At 40.4% G+C, this 21,733-nt stretch overlaps 1 long non-coding RNA gene across 1 annotated transcript; it reads left to right on the forward strand.

The window, feature by feature from the left end:
• The first annotated feature begins 3,836 nt into the window (after window positions 1–3,836).
• LOC309659521 lies at window positions 3,837–20,406 on the forward strand. Its single transcript, XR_014262858.1, has 2 exons — window positions 3,837–15,262; window positions 15,575–20,406. It is a non-coding gene; the product is annotated as an uncharacterized lncRNA (long non-coding RNA).
• Window positions 20,407–21,733: the final 1,327 nt, after the last annotated feature.

Consider the following 21,733-nt stretch of genomic DNA (forward strand, 5'->3'; position numbering starts at 1 on the left):
GCTTCTCCTGCCTAATATTGAACTAGCAATCATCTCTTCAGCCCCTGCTACTTTGGGAAGGGCTGCATGGTGGGGACAGAGCCACGGGCATGATGGCTGTGCAGCAAAACGCTCAGCCTCTGCGTCTCACCCAGGACGGCACGTGTCTGTGTCTCCTGTTACTCCTCACACAGAGAACTTTGCTCTGACACTTCTGGTCCCCAAATGTCTGGGCATTTCCCTTCACCAAGAGATTCTCTGTGACCAGCTGGGTATCCCACAATTCAATTCAAGTCTGACTTGGAGTTAGCACAGACCCCGCAGGTTAGGGGCTCAGTTCCACAAGACCGTCGCCTGAATGTTAGATGCCGATCACAAGCAGTAGGTTCCCAGGTGACCCACAACTTCTGTCCCAACTGCCTACGAATCAGAGGTTCCCACAACCCCTTCCCTGGATTCCATCATTTGCTAGAACAGCTCACAGAACTCAGGAAAAATGCTCATGTTTACTAGTTGTTTATTATATAATGAAGGATATGATAAAGGATGCAGAGGAATGGCCAGGTGGAGAGATACATAAGACAAGGTCTGGAAGAGCCCCAAGTGCAGGAAATTCAGTCCCCGTGGAGCTGAGGTGTGTTGGGGCCCAGGACAGGCTGCCCCCAAATATGTCTCAATAGTGTATTGATTGTTTTGAATTAAAGTTATTTAAGAAACAGCTGATACGAGAGACTTTTACCCTCCTCTCTGTCCCCTGAGAGCAGGAAACAAATCTCCCACATGAAAGGCATCCTCCCCATTCCAGGAGGTAGAGAGACATCCAGAGGCAGGGAATCCAGGGCTGAGAAGCTCATATAAACAAACCTTGTTACTTCTTCACTAATTAAGCACCCAAACCTAAGTTTCTTTGTCCTTTCAAATTTAGTGTTTCTTTGTCTAAAAAGTATAAAAGCTGACTGCTTTGGCCACTTCATAGGTGCCATTTCTATGTGACCTCTGTGTTCACTATTTAAACTGTTTCTTTTCTGCCTGTTAATCTGTCTTGTGTTAATTTCATTATTAATCCAGCCACAAGAACCCACGAGAGGTAGGGGGAAAATTCCCCCCTCCACCACAGGTGTGCCAACCCCCTGGTACTTGGATGTGTTTGCTAACCCAGAAATCCCCTATTGGGATGTTTATGGAACCTAATCACATAGCCATGATCGATTAGGAACTCTGTTTCCAGCCCCCTCCTCTCTTTGTAGAATGAGGGGAGGGGCTGAAAGTTCCAAGCCTCTAATCATGGCTTGGTCTTTCCTGTGACCAGCCTTCATCAAAGAGCACACCCAGAGTCATCTCATTTGAACAGAAGATGTTCTTGTCCCCCAGGAAATTCCAAGGGATTTAGGAACTAGTATTAGGAACCAGGATCAAAGACTAAATATTAGAACTAAAGATTCTCCCAGCATCCCTTTTTACAAGGATTTTAGGAACTCTGTGTTAGAATCTTGGGGCAGAGACCAATACATGTATTACTTATTATCTCACACTCTGGACACAAAGAGACCCAGATTTGAATCTTAGCTCCATGACTTACTGGTTTTGTGACCTTGGGCAAGTTATTCAATCTCTCTGAACCTCAACTTTCTCATCTGTAAAATGGAGATATTAATGACAACCACCTTGGGTTGGGTAAGGTTCCCAGGAAGATTAAATGGGAAAATACATGTAAATCTTAGTGTTTGCTGCTTCATGCACCCTCATTAGGGAATTCTTTTATGTGAATCACTGTGTGAAGTTGAATGCACAAGGAGGTTTTTGCCAAAGGAAGAATTATAATAATGTTATTAGCATATGCCATTCCCTCTGCCAGGCCCTCTACATGCATTAGCTCAATTAATCCACACAATAACTGTCTAAATGCTAGCGAACAAAAGTTTGTGTGCACACTAACACACAGTGAGGCCAAACAATACTGAAATGTCAGAGTTTGGAGCAGAGAAAGTTTATTGCAGGGCCACACAAGGAGATAGGTGGCTCGTGCCCCCCAAACCCCGAACTCCCTGAAGGGTTTCAACAAACATTTTTAAAGGCAAGGAAAGGGAGAAACGTGGTTGGTTGTTACAAACTTCTTGGTGTTGGAATCCTTCGTTCTTGCACCACATAGGTCAGGTCATAATGTTCCTGTAAACCTTCAACAGGACAAATGTTATTCTCTGTTCTGCAACTTTTTACCTCTATATGAACGGACTCTTAAATGTCAGAGCCTTGAGAATGTGCTATCCTATATATTTCAGGCTATAGGCAATATTCTTTTACAAAAGGTAAAGAGCCATCATGATTAAGCACAGACAACAGAGCACAAAGTTTAAAGTAAAAGGAACAGATCTAAATCCCACTTCTGGGCATATACCCAGAGAAAACTATAATTCAAAAGGACACATGCACCTGTATGTTCATAGCGACACTATTCACAATAGCTAAGACATGGAAACAACCTAAATGTCCATCAACAAGTGAATGGATAAAGAAGATGTGGTATAGATATATACAGTGGAATACTACTCAGCCATAAAAAAGAATGAAATAATGCCATTTGCAGCAACATGGATGAACCTAGTGATGATCATGCTAAGTGAAGTAGGTCAGAAAGAGAAAGACAAATACCATATGATATCACTTATATGTGGAATCTAAAATACGACACAAATGAACATATCTATGAAACAAAAAACAGTCACAAATATAGAGAACAGACCTGTGGTTGCCAAGGGGGAGGGGTGGTGGGGGAGGGAGGGACTGGGAGTTTGGGGTTAGTAGATGCAAACTAGCATATATAGGATGGATAAACAACAAGGTCCTACTGTACAGCACAGAGAACTATATTCAATATCCTGTGATAAACCATAATGGAAAAGAATATGAAAAAGAATATATTCAGTTATATATTGATATAACTGAAGCACTTTGCTGTATAGCAGAAATTAAACACAACATTGTAAATTAACTGTATTTCAATAAAATTAAAGAAAAAAAATGAACAGATCTAATATGGAGTCAGGTTTGTTCTTCCCTTTTACACAAAGGAGAAACTGTTGTCTGTCTTTCGTAGATGTGAAAATTTTCATAGATGTGAAAATTTAAGTCGTTTACTGAAGGCCACACAGCTGGGAAGCATGAAGATTCAAACAAGGTTGACTCTGAAGCCCATGCCCTTACTCTGCTGTATTTTCTCCACTGGTCTTTCCACATAGACACTTAGAGCCAGGAAGGACTTTGAGAGACTGTGGAGTGTATTGCAGATTGAGTTCTCCAGAAGCAGAGACTGAGATGGAGTTTGGGGCACAGGATGTTTACTAGAGATCAATACCCGTAGAAGGTGGGGGAGGAGGCAGGTGAGTTGGGATGCATGTCTGACAGAGTCATGGCCAGCCTGGCCCCTGGAACCCCTGGGGCATTCTGACATCAGAACATCAGAGTGTTTCTTTTGTGTGTGTGTGTTTCCATTCACTTTATTGAATTAAAACCAACTCATCCTCTAGGAAGTAAAAAGTATGAGTTCACTGGTCAAAAGTTGCATGAAAAATTTGGCATTTCTTTTTTTTTTTTTGAATTTTATTTTTTATACAGCAGGTTCTTTTTAGCTATCTATTTTATACATATTAGTGTATACATGTCAATCAAAATCTCCCAATTCATCCCACCACCACCACCACCCCCCCACCACTTTCCCCCCTTGGTGTCCATATATTTGTTCTCTACATCTGTGTCTCTATTTCTGCCGTGCAAACTGGTTCATCTGTACCATTTTTCTAGGTTCCACATATATGTGTTAATATACAATATTTGTTTTTCCTCTTTCTGACTTCACTCTGTATGAAGTCTCTAGATCCATCCACGTCTCTACAAATGACCCAATTTCGTTCCTTTTTATGGCTGAGTAATATTCCATTATATATATGTACCACATCTTCTTTATCCATTGGTCTGTTGATGGGCATTTAGGTTGCTTCCATGACCTGGCTATTGTAAATAGTGCTGCAATGAACATTGGGGTGCATGTGTCTTTCTGAATTATGGTTTTCTCTGGGTATATGCCCAGTAGTGGGATTGCTGGGTCATATGGTAAATCTATTTTTAGTTTTTTAAGGAACCGCCATACTGTTCTCCATAGTGGCTGTACCAATTTACATTCCCACCAACAGTGCAAGAGTGTTCCCTTTTCTCCACACCCTCTCCAGCATTTGTTGTTTGTAGATTTTCTGATGATGCCCATTCTAACTGGTGTGAGGTGATACCTCATTGTAGTTTTGATTTACATTTCTTTAATAATTAGTGATGTTGAGCAGCTTTTCATGTGCTTCTTGGCCATCTGTATGTTTTCTTTGGAGAAATGTCTATTTAGGTCTTCTGCCCATTTTTGGATTGGGTTGTTTGTTTTTTTTTAATATTGAGCTGCATGTGCTGTTTATATATTTTGGAGATTAATCCTTTGTCCATTAATTCGTTTGCAAATATTTTCTCCCATTCTGAGGGCTGTCTTCTCATCTTGTTTGTAGTTTTCTTTGTTTTGCAAAAGCTTTTAAGTTTCATTAGGTTCCATTTGTTTACTTTTGTTTTTATTCCCATTACTCTAGGAAGTGGATCAAAAAAAATCTTACTGTGATTTATGTCAGAGTGTTCTTTCTATGTTTTCCTCTAAGAGTTTTATAATGTCTAGTCTTACATTTAGGTCTTTAATCCATTTTGAGTTTTTTTTTTGTATGGTGTTAGGGAGTGTTCTAATTTCATTCTTTTACTGTAGCTGTCCAGTTTTCCCAGCACCACTTATTGAAGAGACTGTCTTTTCTCCATTGTATATCCTTGCCTCCTTTGTCATAGATTAGTTGACCATAGGTGCATTGGTTTACCTCTGGGCTTTCTATCCTGTTCTGTTTTTGTGCCAGTACCATATTGTTTTGATTACTGTAGTTTTGTAGTATAGTCTGAATTCAGGGAGTCTGATTCCTCCCACTCCGTTTTTTTCCCTCAAGACTGCTTTGGCTATTTGGGGTCTTTGTCTCCATACAAATTTTAAGATTTCTTGTTCTAGTTCTGTAAAAAATGCCACTGGTAATTTGATAGGGATTGCATTGAATCTGTAGATTGCTTTGGGTAGTATAGTCATTTTCATAATATTGATTCTTCCAATCCAAAAACATGGTATATCTCTCCATCTGTTTGTGTCATCTTTGATTTCTTTCATCAGTGTCTTATAGTTTTCTGAGTACAGGTCTTTTACCTCCTTAGGTAGGTTTATTCCTAGCAGAATTATTTCTGATCCAACCAATGTTGCCCCAGGATGGAGGTCAGTACTAAGGGGGATGTGTCAGTTAGGGCCTGTATTTGCCAAGTATCAGAGACCACTCTGACCCCACAAGACAAATGAGGGACTGGATTTTTCTCTCACAGGAAGGAAACCTGGTCATCACCATCTTTATACTACATTCCATGATATGATCAAGGAGACTTTCATCTTTCTTAGTGCCCCATCCTCAAAGTGCCCTCAAGTTCTAAGATGGTTGCTGAAGCTCCAGCTATTACATCCACATTTAGAGATGAAGTAAAGGAACCAGGGAGGGGTAAAAAACTGTGTGTCCCCCACTGTAACCTCCCCCACACCCAACCCAAATTCATATGTAGAACCTAATGCCCAATCTAATAGTATTAGGAGGTTGGGACTTTGGAGGTGTTTAGTGCCCTTATAAAAGAGACTCCAGAGAGCTAGATTGCTCCTTTTCTACCACGTGAGGACACAGCACAAAGACACTGTCTGTGAACCAGAAAGAAGGTCCTCACCAGACGCAATCTGCTGTGCCTGGGTCTTGGACTTCTCAGCCCCCAGAATTGTGAGAAATAAATTTCGGTTTATAAGCCACATGGTTTATGGTATTTTGTTATAGCCACCCGAATGGACTAAGACAATGTAAGGTGGAATACTGTTTAGCTTTAAAGGAATGGAATTCTGATACATGCTACGACATAGATAAAACTTGAAAACATGCTCAGTAAAATAAGCCAGACACAAAAGGATAAATACTATGTAATTCCAGTTATATGAGGTCCCTAGAGTCATCAAATTCAGAGAGTAGGTTGATGGTGGCCAGTGTCTGAGGAGAGAGGGGACCAGGAGTGACTGCTTAATGGGGTCTTATTTGGAAGGGATGCACAGGTTTTGGAACTAGATAGAGGTGGTGGTTGCACAGTATTGTGACTGTACTTAATGCCATTGATGTGTTTACTTTAAAATGTTTAATTTTGTCATATGAATTTCACCCTATTAAGAAAAGATTTTTGAGACAAAAAAAAATCCAAAAACCCACAATGAGATACCACTACGCACTCATTAGAATCGTTCAACATAGAAAGACTGGCCACACCAAGTACTGGTGAGGGCATGGAGGAACTTGAACCTCAGACTAGCTGGTGGGAATACACAAACGCTTTGGAAATCAATTTGACCATTTCTTAAAAAGTTAGACATACATTTACCACATGACTGGTATGTCATATGGTATGACTGGAATGGTATGTCATATGGTATGACAAGTATGTCATGTGACTGGAGACAGAGAGTAGAATAGTGGTTACCAGGGGGCAGGGGAGGGTGGGGAAGGTGTTTAATGGGGACAGAGTTTCAGTTTGAGATGATGAAAAAGTTCTGGAGATGAATAGTGGTGATGGTAACACTACAATATGAATATACTTAATGCTACTGAATTGTACACTTAAAAATGGCTTAAATGGTAACTTTTATGTTCATGTATATTTTATTGTAATTTAAAAAACCATCTCACCATCAATGACTGCTGCTTACACTCTTGTGATCACTGTCAGTTGCAAATGAAGCTGGGAAATGTAGACTTTTGGGTTTTATGTTTTTGTACCCCAAATAAAATTAGGGTGCTGTGAGAAAAAAGAGGTGTTGGGGAGGGTTCCAGTGGTCTCTGACACGCAGAACAAAAATTAGAAGCACCTTTGCTGTCCTCATTGACTTGTACACAGATGTGCCCATGAACTTGGTCCATCTGTTTTCATTATACATGCATCAAAATCCTCTAAAGGTAAAATTTTTTAAAAAATTTCTTACTGAGTATTGTTGATTTACAATGCTTTGTTAGTTTCTAGTGTACAGCAAAGTGACTCGGTTATACATATACATACATTCTTCATATTTTTTCCATTATGGTTTATCACAGGATATTGAATATAGTTCCCTGTGCTATACAATAGGACCTTGCTATTTATCCATCCTCTATATAGTAGGTTGCGTCTGCTAACCCTAGACTCCCAATTCTTCCTTCTCCCACCCTCTGGTCAACCACACGTCTGTTCTCTACGTCTGTGATCCTGTTTCTGTTTCACAGATAAGTTCATTTGTGTCATATTTTAGATTCCACATATAAGCGATATCATGGTATTTGTCTTGGTCTGACCTACTTCACTTAGTATGATAATCTCTAGGTCCATCCATTTTGCTGCAAAAGACATTATCTCATTCTTTTGTTATGGCTGAGTAGTATATCATTGTATATATGTACCATATCTTCTTTATCCATTCATCTGTCGATGGACATTTAGGTTTTTTCCATGTTTTGGCTATTGTAAATAGTGATACAATGAACATTGGGGTGCATGTATCTTTTCAAATTAGAGTTTTCTCTTGATATATGCCCAGGAGTGGGCTTGCAGGATCATACGGTAACTCTATTTTTAGTTTTTTAAGGAAAATATTTTTTAAAATGTGTCTAATCGAATCTTGTTATTTGCAGTCATGATATTCTATAAAGGTGCCATGGACACTAGATTTGTGAACATGGAACCACTGCTCCCAGGGGAAATACAGGGTTAGGGTCCTGGTCTTCTGGTCATGGTGTTTTTGTCAACCGATGGATGCATACCTTGTTTAATGTGTGTTTCTGTTTAAAGACACCTTTTAATATATTTGGTTGATTCATTGGCATTGAACTCATGGCCAATAGCACTAGAACTTACGCCTGAATGAAGCTTATTTAACACGTGTATTTTCTCTGTAAGACTCATCACAGCCTTCTGCACTTAGGACCCTAGACAGCACTTCTGTACTGGGCTCGGAAAACAGCAAAATCACCAACACAAAGTGCAAAAATGTATAAACATAGCGCTAAATAAAACTCAAAAAGGACCCTTGTTTACAGGAAGAGCTGAAGCAAGGAGGCCGTGTCCCTTTGTGTGACCTCAGCTTGGAACATGGTGGCAGGGTCTCAAGGTTTTCCCTCCTCTGTGTCTGCAAATGACCCCAGGCCCACAAGTACGGATTTTCCATTTACAGAGGAAGTTTAGTATGTAGGCGAACTCACAAATCCATGAATAATGAGAATCAACTTTATAAAGTCAGAGTTTTCACTTTTGTCACTTGGATTTAACATCACTAATGAACACTATTTATCCAAATGAGCTTAATTTTGCTTTGGTGGTTGTTACCAATTTTCATTCCCCTCCTCCTCATCCCTTTTCCCTCCAATGTCTGGGCCTTGACTGCAGGTGAGTACTGCAAACGATGATGAGGGTTATGAGGAACATAAAAACAGGGAGAGGTGATAGGTAACTGTCTCAAAGTGGGTGGTTAGGTGCAAGCTCTCAGAATTTGAGAATCTAGTCCTCTGATTATAGTTTTTTAAAACCAAAGAAAAACGATGTGGAAGAAGGAAATACTCTGAAATCCCAACAGTGGGTGGGTGCATTTAGAGGGATGGGTGTATGATTTTTTTCCCCTTCTATTCTGTTTTACAAATTTTCTGTAAAATGCTTATATATTTTAATTATGAAAAGTAAATATTAAGAGAAAGAAGTATTTGTTTAATAGATCCCAGACTCCCCTTGGGCACAGCATAACTCACACCCACCAAAAGGGATTTTTTTTTGCCATTCACACTAGCCTGGGGAAGGGGTAGGTCTGAGAGGCTAGAAACATTTTTATTCATTGAACGTTTTGGTTCTTCAGCTCCTGTTGGACAACACTGGGGTTAGGTGAACTCAGGAAAGGAAGGGGCTTTCTGCAAATGGTTTCAGCCCCTGGTGCTTCCAGCCCCTTCTAAACCAACAGCCTTCAGTAGTATCAGCTTACCCTGGGCCTTCCTCTCCTGCCAGCCCCAGGCTCCTCTGTTTGCCAAACTGAACACTGGAAGTTTGCACAGGCCATGACATTTCAAGAAAGGTCACCTCCCTGAAGGCTTCCCCTGTAAATTTTTCTATTCCAAAAATGGGGTTTTTTCCCCCCCAAGAAATGCTGGTTTGTAGCTGAGGGCTTCTGGGTTCATCTGGAGTCATGAACTTTCTGCCTCTTTTTGGGTAGTGACCCTCATTGCCCAATGACAGGTCAAGAGCAGAAACATGGGCAGACACCTTGGCTGGAATCCCCTTGCTGCTCCACACATATTTCTTTGTCTTTCTGAGTCTGGTGCCCACTCTGTGCTCCCGGCAGGCTGCTCACCAGCTTGCTGGCAGGAGAGGGAGAGGTGGGACCTCCTTATACTAGTTTCCTGGGGAGGCTGTGACAAACGATCACAATCTCAGTGGCTAGAGATAAATGTAGTCTCTCCAGTTCTGGGGGGGCAGAGGTCTGAATCAAGGCACTGGCAGGCTGGGCTTCCTCTGGAGGCTCCAGGAGAGAATCCATTCCTGGTCTCTTCCAAGCTTCTGTGGCTGTCGGTGTTCCTGGCCGTGTGGCTGCATCCTCCGTCGTCACTCTGCTTCTCCTCTTTGCCTGTCTTCTCTTTGCCTCCCTCCAGGGAGGATGCATGAGCTTGCATTTAGGGTTCACTCCCATAATCCAGGACAATCTCCCCATCTCAAAATCACTTCTGCAGAGTTCTGTTTTGCCACATAAGGTAACTTTCACAGGTTCCAGGGATTAGAACATGTGTATCTTTTGGGGGGCCGTTTTCAGTCTACCACACTCCCCAAGAAAGAGTGCTTTCCTACTGCCATGTGGGGGCATTGACACTAGATGCTCTGAGACTGTGGCTTGAGCAGAAATGTTTCCTTTGTTAATACTGGAGATGTGTTTTGGGAAAGAGGCAGGTGATTGCGGAGCTCGAAAGGAGAAGGATGGCCCAAAATAAGTTAAGAGCTGTTCCACGTCACAGGAGAGCTGGGAGTAGGGGCAGGAAAGCCGGACGAGGCAGAGGGCTTGTGTGTCAGGAGGTGGGGCGAGTCCACGCCCATCTAGCGCTGTGGTTGTGACAACAACGGGGGGATATCCAGAGACCAGACCGCTACGGGGCTCTCTGCCCTGCACGCAACGGCAGCACTAGGCTACTTGGTAGTGCTTTTTTATTAAATGAACCTCTTTCTAAAATATTGTAAAAGGGCTTATGAATGGGATGGTCCAGAACTTGGGGGATGAGGAGTAAGAGGTCATGCTCCCAAAAGGAATTTGTTTCTTTCTACCCCAGAGACGTGAAATGACACTTTCTTCCACTGGAAGCCCGTGCTTCTGAAGATGACCCCTCACTTCTGATCCCCTTTCCTCCATGTTTTCTGCCCCAGGACCTCTCAGTTCTATCTCAAACCCCTCTTACCTTCCTCATATGTTGCCCGGCTCAAATCTCCCCCGGGGGAATCGCCTGCCCGGTCTGTCCCACAGCCTGAGAGCATGTGTGAACATCTGCAGTGGCCCTGCTCCTGAGCCTAATGTGAGGCAGCTCAGCTGATGCTGTGAGTCTCTTCGGCCTCATCCAGCGGCTGAGGCCAGGCCTGGGGGAGGTGAAAAGCTTGGCTTTGCATCCTTGAGATCCATGCATCTGAGGTAAGTCTTGTGAGCTAGAAGAATAGGAAATGGCGGTCCAAGAAGACGGTGTACGGAATCAGAAATTAGGAGATCCATTCCACAATTATATCTGGAGTGGCCACTGTGTGCCAGGAGAATTCTGTGATTACCCAAGTAATTACCCGAGTAATCTCACCTAGAAGGAGGGAGGAATAGACCAAGGCTGGTGCTGAGAAAGCAGCAGCGGTCACTCAGCCAAGATAGGGGACATGTGGTCACTTTGTGGTTTGGACAATGATCACAATTTGTCTGTGTTCATACGTGATTGTAGGGTGGTCATTTTTTGTCTCCATCCATCAACATCACAGTATGGCCTCCTCTGATGTTGATGGTCTGTGCAAGTGTTATATTCCTCAAGAGGACCACAGCCCAGCAGAGAGCACCAAGCCAGCTCCCAGGTGTCAAGGACAGCTTTTCTCTTTTTCACCCTACACAACTGACCAGGCATGAAGAGCAAGAAAACTCCAGCTATCAATAAATTGGTCCTGTAGGTATAACATCCAGGAGAAACAAAAAAGCCAGGGTTACCAAATTCCCCATCTCCCAGCAGCAGACATACAATGCCTTTTGAAGACTAATTAAAATTTCATGTCAAAACCATTTAATGCAAGAGCAATGAAAACATTTGAGCTTCAGTTAGGTACAGTCTAAAGACACATAGTCCCAGAATCTGACCTACTTTAACCATGCGATAATCTTTGGGGGGATTCTTTCGTGGATGCTAAATAATTTACTGTGAAATTCCATTACATTTGCTGTGATTTTTAAAAAATGACAACACAGTTTCTATTTTCATGACCTTGAATATATTGTGTTTTCTCTTCCCCATGTTATAGTTGTTTTAGTAAACAAACATCTCTGGAATAAATGTATGGTTCCCAAATTCATACTATTCAGGAGAAAATCAAATAATAAAATGTTGATGCTGGAAGGAAGCTACCAGGGCCCCAACCAACACAAGGGCCCCAGCTAGAGGGGAAGCACAATAGCTGACCCTGGGTCAACCGGACAATGAGACACGTCCCCCTCAGTCCTGAGAAAGTCAGCTCTGGGTGGTCAGAGACATTTTTTATCTGGTTTCCTGCTGGATTCCCCAGGGTCCAGCATGGTGCTTAATGAATCGTAGGTGCTCAATAAATGAATGTTACTTTTTTTGATAAATAGAGACATAAAACACATTTCTGGAAAGTCAGTGCTATGGAGGTGTAGGGGACACCAGATTCTGTTATTCGAAATATGGTCTATGGACCAGCAGTGTCAGTGTCACCTGGGATCTTGTTAGAAATGCAGAATCTCAGGCTCCACCCAGACCCACTGAATCAGAATCTGTATTTTTAACAAGATCCCTGGATGATTGACAGGCATGTTGAAGTTTGAGATGTGCCGCCCTAGACATCACCCGGCCAGCGTTTCTCAACCTCAGCTGGCTGGCTACTGCTGGGGGGAGCTTTTAATACATATGGATATTTCGGTTCCATCTCCAGAGAATCTGATGTGTGGTCAAGGTTGAAGATCACTGATGGTAGCCCAGTATCCCGTATGACCTCAAGCCAGTGACTTAGCTTTTCCAGGCCCAATTTTCTTATCTGGTAAATGGGTTTGTCAATGCCCTCCAGCCAAAGACCATCAGGAATACATTGTAGTTGAACAAAGTGGATTTAATGACCTGCGGCAATGCTGGAAATAGCCATCCACAAGGAGCCTCGAGGCTTTTCAGAAAGGGGTGGTTAGGAGGGGGCTGTCGCAGGATTTGAACTTGTGTTAGGTGATTTGGGAGAGAATTCAAAGACAGGTGCTTTTGCTCTGACTGGGTGCTGTGAGCAGGAACAATTCTGCTAAACCTTAATAATTTTTATCCCTCAGAGGTGAGAGAAACAAAACATAATAAAAGCTGTAATTGGTGAAGAAGTCACTTGTATTAGCTGGGAGTTGGGGCGTTTGGTCATTTTTATGGTCTGGACTGTGTTCTTGCTCTGTTTGTGCTCAGACACAATTTCAGTGATCATGTTTTTGTACTGCTCCGTCACGGTCGCCGAGTAGATTTGTTGGCTGTTGGCATGTATGAGATTGTCTGTGTCCAACATGTAATAGATACAAAAATTATTTATTTATTTATTTAAAAAATTTTGGCTGTGTTGGGTCTTCATTGCTGTGCATGGCTTTCTCTAGCTGTGGTGAACGGGGGCTACTCTTTGTTGCGGTGCATGGGCTTCTCATTGTCGTGGCTTCTCTTGTTGTGGACTACGGGCTTTAGGTGCGGAGGCTTCAGTAGTTGTGGCACATGGGCTCAGTAGTTGTGGCTTGCGGGCTCTAGAGCTCAGGCTCAGTAGTTGTGGTGCGTGGGCTTAGTTGCTCTGTGGCATGTGAGATCTTCCCAGGCCAGGGCGCAAACCTGTGTTCCTTGCATTGGCAGGCAGATTCTTAACCACTGGGCCACCAGAGTTAAGGCCACCGTATAAAAATTATTAATGAAATGTGTTATTCTTTTCTTTTTTGGTACTGTGTCCTAAAATTCTAGTGCGTATTTTATGTTTACATTATATCTTAATTTAGACACATTTCAGGTTTTCAAGAGTCACATGTAGCCAGTACTTTGGAAAGTACAACCTTAGAGAACTGTTTTTAAGATTAAATTAGATAACAGCATAATTAGCCCTTGGCCTGGTGCAATAAATCTCAGCAATTATTATTGTCACTGATGCAATAATGGCAGAAATGATAGGCACCTTATCTAGGATAAGGCTGGAATGAATCTTCCAGAAACAGCAAAGTATTAATTAATGCCTAGAAGAGTCCGGAGAGACCTTTGTGCTGCCAGGGTGTAAATGTTCTGTAAATACCCATTAGATTAAACTTGTTAATTGTGTTGCTCACATCTTCCATGTCCTTGTTGATTTTGGTCTGCTTCTTCTATCAGTTTATTTTAACATACCCGATAAAGATATGTTAACATTTTCCACTCTAATCATTGATTTGTGATTTTTTCCCTTGAAATTTTATTTTTATATGCTTTATATATTTTGAAGTTAAATTGTTAGGAGCATACCATTTTGTGATATAGCAATCCATTCTTATTTCCTTTTGGCCTGTTTTTATTTTGTCATTTCCTACCATGTTGAATGAAATTTGTAATTTTAGTCATCTCTTTGAGCATCCTAAAGACATTAATTTTAAGTTCTTTGTTGACCTGTTTATAACTTTCACGTGGAGAGAATTCATTCTGATTGTTGGTTGTTTTGGCTCTTTCTTAGCATTTGATTTCTTTTTATGGTAAAAACATAACATTTTAAAAAAGAATTTTGATTTTGAATGGGAGATATTTTGTTTATTTACCCATAAAAATGTATTTTCTTTTTCTCTTTTTGCCTCATTGCTCATCTGTCTTCATCTGATGGTTTTTTAGTTGCTTCTACCTGGCTCCTGGACCCTTAGTCCAGAAGGATTTCAAAAGATCCTGATCTCTGGTAATAACGAAGACTTTGCAAATCCAGTTACTGAGCCAGCAGGAACTTGGTTTATCTCTGGGTAATAACATTTATTAATTGATTGGCTCAGTTTGGATTTTAATCTAAAAACAACAGAAATCATTGCAGGGTTATAAACAGGAAGGGCAATATATATATATTTTTTAAAATAGAAATATAGTTGATTTATAATATAATAATTTCAGATATATAGCCTAGTGTTTCAGTATTTTTACAGATTATAATCCATTAAAAGTTATTATAAGATAATGGCTATATCTATTTATATATTAAAAATAAATAAAATAGCTTATCTATTTTATATCTAGTAGTTTTTATCTCTTAATCCCATACCCCTAAATTGCCCCTCCCCACTGCCCTCTCCCCTCTGGTAACCACTAGTTTGTTTTCTATAACTGTAAGTCTGTTTCTGTTTTGCATATACATTCATTTGTATTATTTTTTAGATTCGACCATATAAATATCATACAGTATGTCTTTCTCTGACTTATTTCACTAAGCATAATATTTTCTATGTCCAACCACATTGCTGAAAATAGCAAAATTTAATTTTTTTATGGCTGAGTAATATTCCATTGTGTGTGTGTGCATGTGTGTGTGTGTGTGTGTGTGTGTGTGTATGTATGCTTAGGCCAGTAAATGACATTGGCAAAAGGTTTTTGTTTTTTTTCCCCTTGTCTTCATTTGGTGAGGATATTGGGATGGTATAGCCCTTCCTCTGGCTTTGGTCTCCCCTCTTTAATCAAGCATTTTGGCCCCTTTAACTCCACTGCCACAATTTTTTTCTCACCCATGTCTTAAGAGGCTTGTGCTTCAGTTTGTTCTCTGCTTTACATATTTTTCCTTTTCTGGTTTATTTGTTGTGGAGCCTGGCTATGTCTATTTACAGATCTTGTCTATCACTGTTATGTTTTGGAACAAAGGGGGTGCAAAAAAGTGTGATCTCATTTCACTTTGCGGATGAGAGGTCCCAACTTGCCATTTTTTTTTTTTTGAAATTCACGTTCTTTCTTTCTTTCTTTCTTTCTTTCTTTCTTTCTTTATGACTGTGTTGGGTCTTCGTTTCTGTGCGAGGGCTTTCTCTAGTTGCGGCAAGCGGGGACCACTCTTCATCGCGGCCTCTCTTGTTGCGGAGCACAGGCTCCAGACGCGCAGGCTCAGTAATTGTGGCTCACGGGCCCAGTTGCTCTGTGGCATGTGGGATCTTCCCAGACCAGGGCTCGAACCCGTGTCCCCTGCATTGGCAGGCAGATTCTCAACCACTGCGCCACCAGGGAAGCCCCCAACTTGCCATTTTTAATATGACTCTTTGTTATGTATTCCTATGAGTGTGTAAGCTCTTTGGGGCTTTGAGGGACACATCTTGGTCTCCCAAGAATAGCACTTTTGTCCAGGACATGGGAGAAGTTCCTCTATAAATGTGGGTTTAAGTAAGTATGTAGACTTGCTAAGTGCCAACCTTCTCTTGCAGCCCCATGTCTCGAGACTCCATCATCATAGTTTTCTTTTTTTTTTTAATACTTCTCCTCAGAGAGATAATATATGCTCGTTTATTTCTTTATCTAACAGATATGACTTTCTTCAGTTCTATACTTGTGCATTAAAAAAAAAAGACCAAGCCAGTCTCAAATGAAAGCCTCACCAACCTAAAAGCTTACATAAATGGTTGAAGAAGAGAAATTAGTAAGTATGCTATGTAATCCTCTTCCTCTCCAACTCCTATATTTCCTTTCAAGCCTCACCTCAGGTTTCCTGGAGATCTTTCCTAATCAACCTCTCTACCAATCCTTCTCCGACTTAGCATTTCTTGCACAGCGATTGTATCATTCTGTTGTGTGTAGTCCTATGGTGATTTAGAATACTTTGTTTCATTTGTGAAAGTTCTGAGGCCAATTTTGAAGTAGTTTTTCTTGGTCCCATTTCATTACAAATGCAATTTCATTGCATTCCTCATTTTCTATTCCTACACTTTCATACACGACTTGCTCTCAACCACAATTAATAAAAAAAATTTTTAATTAAATTTATAATTGAGGCATACTATGTATATGTACACAAATTTTAAGCAAACAACTCAATGAATGTTTACATATAAACACATAAAGTCACATAGCCATTACTGAAATCCAGGTATAAAATGTCTCCAACACCACACCTGACTCCTGTGAGCCCCACCCACTCAGTACCTCTATAGTAGTTTTGTCTATCCTTTTTTATTTTATTTTATTTTTAAAATTATTTATTTGGCTGTGTCAGGTCTTGGTTGTGGCATGCAGGATCTTTGTTGCAGCATGCAGGATCTTTCGTTCCATGCCAGAGTGCACAGGCTCAGTAGTTGCAGCACATGGGCTCTCTAGTTGTGGCACACAGTCTCTAGAGTTTGCAGGCTCAGTAGTTGCGGTGCATGGGCTTAGCTGCCCCGCAGAATGTGGGATCTTAATTTCCTGACCAGGGATCAAACTCACATCCCCTGCACTGGAAGGCAGATTCTTAACCACTAGACCACCAGGGAAGTCCCAGTTTTGCCTATTCTTGAACTTTATATAAATGGGACCATAACTGTGTGTATTCGTTTTTCTTTTTTTTTTTTTTTTTTCAGTATTTTTAAATTGTGGACATATATTTTTTTTAATAAATTTATTTTATTTTATTTTTATTTTTGGCTGCATTGGGTCTTTGTTGCTTCACATGGGCTTTCTCTAGTCACGCCGAGTGGGGGCTACTCTTCATTGCAGTGCACAGGTTTCTCACTGTGGTGGCTTCTCTTGTTGTGGAGCATGGGCTCTAGGCACACGGGCTTCAGTAGTTGTGGCATGCAGGCTCAGTAGTTGTGGCTCATGGGCTCTAGAGTGCAGGCTCAGTAGTTGTGGCGCACAGGCTTAGTTGCTCCGTGGCATGTGGGATCTTCCTGGACCAGGGATCGAAACCATGTCCCCTGCATTGGCAGGCAGATTCTTAACCACTGCACCACCAGGGAAGTCCCAACTGTGTGTATTCTTAAAACAAAAACAAAAACAACAAAAAAACACTTTTTATTTGGAAATAATTTCAAAGTTACAGAGAAGTTGCAATAATACTACAAAGAACATCAATGTACATTTTACTTAGATTCACCTATTGCTTACATTTTACACCCATTTGCTTTATTATCTATCTACCTATTTTATATAAATGTTTTCTCCTGAGTCTTTTCCTGAACTTTTGAGATAAGTTGCACTCCCTGTGACTCTTTTCCTCTGGATACTTCAGTGTGCCTTTTCTAGAAATAAGAATTTCTCTTACATAACCACAGTAGGGTTGTCAATTTAAGTAAATTTAACATTGACATAATACTTTAAAGTTCATGTTCCAGGGGAGGGATAAATTAGGAGTTTGGGATTAACATATACATACTACTGTATATAAAATAGACAACCAACAAGGACCTACTGTATAGCATAGGGAACTATACTCAATATTTTGTAATAACCTATAGGGGAAAAGAATCTGGAAAAGAATATACATATATATAGATATGTATAATTGAATCACTTTGTTGTACACCTGAAACTACCAACATTGTAAATCAACAATACTTCAATAAAAAAAATATATAAAGTCCATGTTCCAATTTTACCAATAATGTCCTTCCTAGCATCCCTCCCCACCTCCAATATAGGATCTAGTTTAGGATCAGGTATTACATTTGGTTGTCATGTCTCTTTAATCTCTTTTAATCTGGTATGTATACCCAGTCATTTTTTTTTTTTTTTTGGTTTTATGCATTTGACATTTTTTGAAAGCATTCATTCCCTTTTTCTTTGGGAGGAATTGCCTGACATTCCTTAATGACTAAATTCAGATTATACATTCCAGCTGGGATATGATAGAAGTGACATTTTGTCTCAAAGTATTATATCTGGTTTCACAATATTCATCTGTCCCATATTGGTGCTATTAATTTTGATCACCTGGTAATTACTGTATAGTTAGTGTTTTCCCCTTTCAACTAGTAAGCAATCCATGGGAAGACACTTTATTTTTTTTCCATTATGATTTGTCACAGGATATGGAATATAGTTCCCTGTGCTATACAGTAGGACCTTGTTGTTATCCATTCTATATATAATAGTTTGCTTCTACTAACCCCTAACTCCCAATTCATCTCCCTGCCCTCCCAGCAACCACAAATCTGTTCTCTATGTCTATGAGTCTGTTTCTGTTTCATAGGTAAGTTCATTTGTGTCATACTTTAGATTCCACATATAAGTGAGATATGATGTTTGTCTTCCTCTGTCTGACTCACTTCGCTTAGTATGATAATCTCCAGGTCCATTCCATGTTGCTACAAATGGCATTATTTCATTCTTTTTATGGCTAATATTCCAGTGTGTGTGTGTGTGTGTGTGTGTGTGTGTGTGTGTGTGTATATACCACATCTTTATCCATTCATCTGTTGATGGACATTTAGGTTGCTTCCATGTGTGGGGAGACACTTTAATACCATGCAAATATCCTGCTTACCATCAAAATCTGTCCCTCCCTCCCCCTTGACTTAGTATCCACTGATGATTCTTGTCTGTACCATGATGGCTGCAGAACAATGATTTTCCAACTCTAGTACCCCTTCCACATTTGTCAGCTGGGCAGTCAACATTCCATTGAAAGCCATAGTCCTCCCTTCTCTCCCACTTATTTATATGTATTATTGTATGGAGTTATGGATTCCTGTGTTTCAAATATCTTAAAATTTAAAAACTGACTACTTATAAAAGCATCTTTCTGTACTTGTTCTATTGTTTTTTTAGATCTACTTATTCGTGTGCCAGTACCACATGGGCTTTGTTCATTCTTAAAGCAGTATTTATGGTTTAGAATTTGGAAAGATAAATCTTTCCCCATTTACTTATTATCTTTAGAATTTCTTTTGAGATTTCTTCTAGTTTATTATTCTGGATGAATTTGAGAACCATTTTTACAGAATTATACCCTCATGCCTTTTCTGTTCACTCCCTTCCCTCAACTCTGGTGGGATTATGATGGAATGGCCCTGGACCTTTAGGTACAATTTAGAAATAACAGGAAATTTTATGAAATATAGTCTTTTCACCAGGAACAAGTCTGCCCTCCACTTATTCAAGTTTTAATCTGACCATTAACATCTAGAAGTGTAGGGTATGTAAATGTGTGATTTGCCCTGTGGGCCTCTCAAATGGTTTCAGACCTTTACAAGAATGTCACTATGGTGCTTGGAGTCAACCAAGAGAAAGGCAAACAGAATAACCAAGGAAATTGAAAGACAGAAAAAAAAAAAAAAAAGAAGATGCTCCAGTATGTTCAGTATGTTCATTTCATTCACTTACCAAATAAGCCTTCTGGAGGTTCTGCCTGTCACCTGCCGAGCACTATGCTGGTCAGCAGGACGCAGAGGGGAAGCCAGACCAGAGGAAAGAATAAGGTCAAATGAATAGAAGGAAAAACAAAATCTTCAATATGCTCATTCCATTCCCTTCTCATGTGTGCCCATTATGGAACAATTAATTGAAGCAAGATAAGCACCACCAGCCCATTCTCCTGCCATACTTCCTGCAAGAGCAGGGGGAACTTCCAAAGCAGTGACCTTCAGCCAATGCGGGCACTAATGGGCATTTTTTTTTAAAGTGTATTTTATTGTATAGTTGATTTACAATGTTGTGTTAGTTTCTGCTGTACAGAAACGTGATTCAGATATATATACTCTTTTCCATTATGGTTTATCACAGGATAATGAATGTAGTTCCTTGTGCTATACTGTAGGACCTTGTTTTTTAACCATTCTGTATATACTAGTTTGCGTCTGCTAATCCCAAACTCCCAATCCAGCCTTCCCATGCCGCTCCTCCCCCTTGGCAACCACAGTCTGTTCTCTATGTCTGTGAGTCTGTTTCTGTTTCGTAGATAAGTTCGTTTGTGTTATATTTTAGATTCCACATATAAGTGATATCATGTGATATTTGTTTTTCTGCCTGACTTACTTCACTTAGTATGATAATCTCTAGGTCCATCCATGTTGCTGCAAATGGCATTATTTCATTCTTTTTTATGGCTGAGTAATAGTCCATTGTGTGTGTGTGTGTGTGTGTGTGTGTGTGTGTGTGTGTATAAAACATCTTCTTTATCCATTCATCTCTTGATGGATATTTAGGTTGTTTCCATATCTTGGCTATTGTGAATAGTGCTAAAGCAGGTATGTCTTGACCAGTTGGCCTTACTGAGGCCTACAGAATTTATATAAGGCCCAGTATTTACCTATTTTATAACTAATAGCTAATACCAACTAAGACTGGAAGAAATGTCTAAACTGAATGAAGTATGGTTACAAAAATTTCCTCATTTCAAGACAAAATCTAAAACAGTGGATCAAGTTTAAGCCCATTTGAACTCCATGCCTTTCCATCTGCCAACACAGCTCAAGAGTAAGCCACTAGTATTGCATGGGCTCCAAACAGAAAGGCGAGTGACCCATGTCCAGACCATGTACTGCTTATCTATAGTAGGCAGAGTTCCATTTTCCTCGAGTTGAATATTTGATGACAAGAGCTGGAGCCAGAAAGTGACCTAAGATTCTTAGCAAATCACAGGTGTTTTGCTTAGTGTCTGTTGGACCAGGCAGACTTTGGCTTTTGTACCCTGTAAGCGTAGAGAAGGCATCCTCCTTTCCCACCTGGCTCAGTAGAACTCAGGTCACTTCTTCTGGGCCACAGAAAAAGTTTGAGGGAATGGGGTCCTGATCCTCTTCAAAAATAGGGAGCTGTACAAGGTGCTGGTGGTGGGGAGTGGGGGTGAAGTGGATCCTCTGCTCCCTGTCTGGCTCTAAGTGACAGGGCTCACACTTGTGATCCTAAAAGGTGATCAGAAAATTTCTCCTTCAAACTCAAATGCAGACACACAGTCCATCTGCAGATGTAATGGGAAAGAACTTTTGTATTGTATTACAAGTTAATCACTAAAGGGATGTTGCCTATAAGCTTAAATTATACATAATGGCTCATCTTTGGGAACCCTGCCTCCCAGGTAATGAGCATTAAGCTAAAATACCTTTGTTTAGGGTACCCTGTTAGAGAGAGGAAAGAGTTGTTGGACTTTTACTTGATTTGTGAACTGGTTTGTTTGCTTCTTTGGATGCTAGCATTTATATGTGCCATTTGTGTTTTGTCTAGAATTTCTGTCTTTAAAAATGGAAAATGTTTTAAATATCCCTTATAGTAAGTCCTCTGAGGTAGGTTTTGGATAAGTGATCTGATTACAGCCATGAACCCATGAGTGAGAAGATGATATTTTACTGTAAAAATGTGTGGCCACTGTACCTGTCTGGATCTCCACAGGGGGTTTAGGCAGGGTTATCTTGGGACCCTGTGCACCATGCACTGCTACCCTTGTTGTGTTAATTACATCATTTATGGTCTCCTGTGTCATTGTA

The sequence above is a fragment of the Balaenoptera physalus genome, assembly GCF_965194825.1.
Source record: "Balaenoptera physalus genome assembly, chromosome: 4".
In the NCBI taxonomy this organism is placed as follows: domain Eukaryota; kingdom Metazoa; phylum Chordata; class Mammalia; order Artiodactyla; family Balaenopteridae; genus Balaenoptera; species Balaenoptera physalus.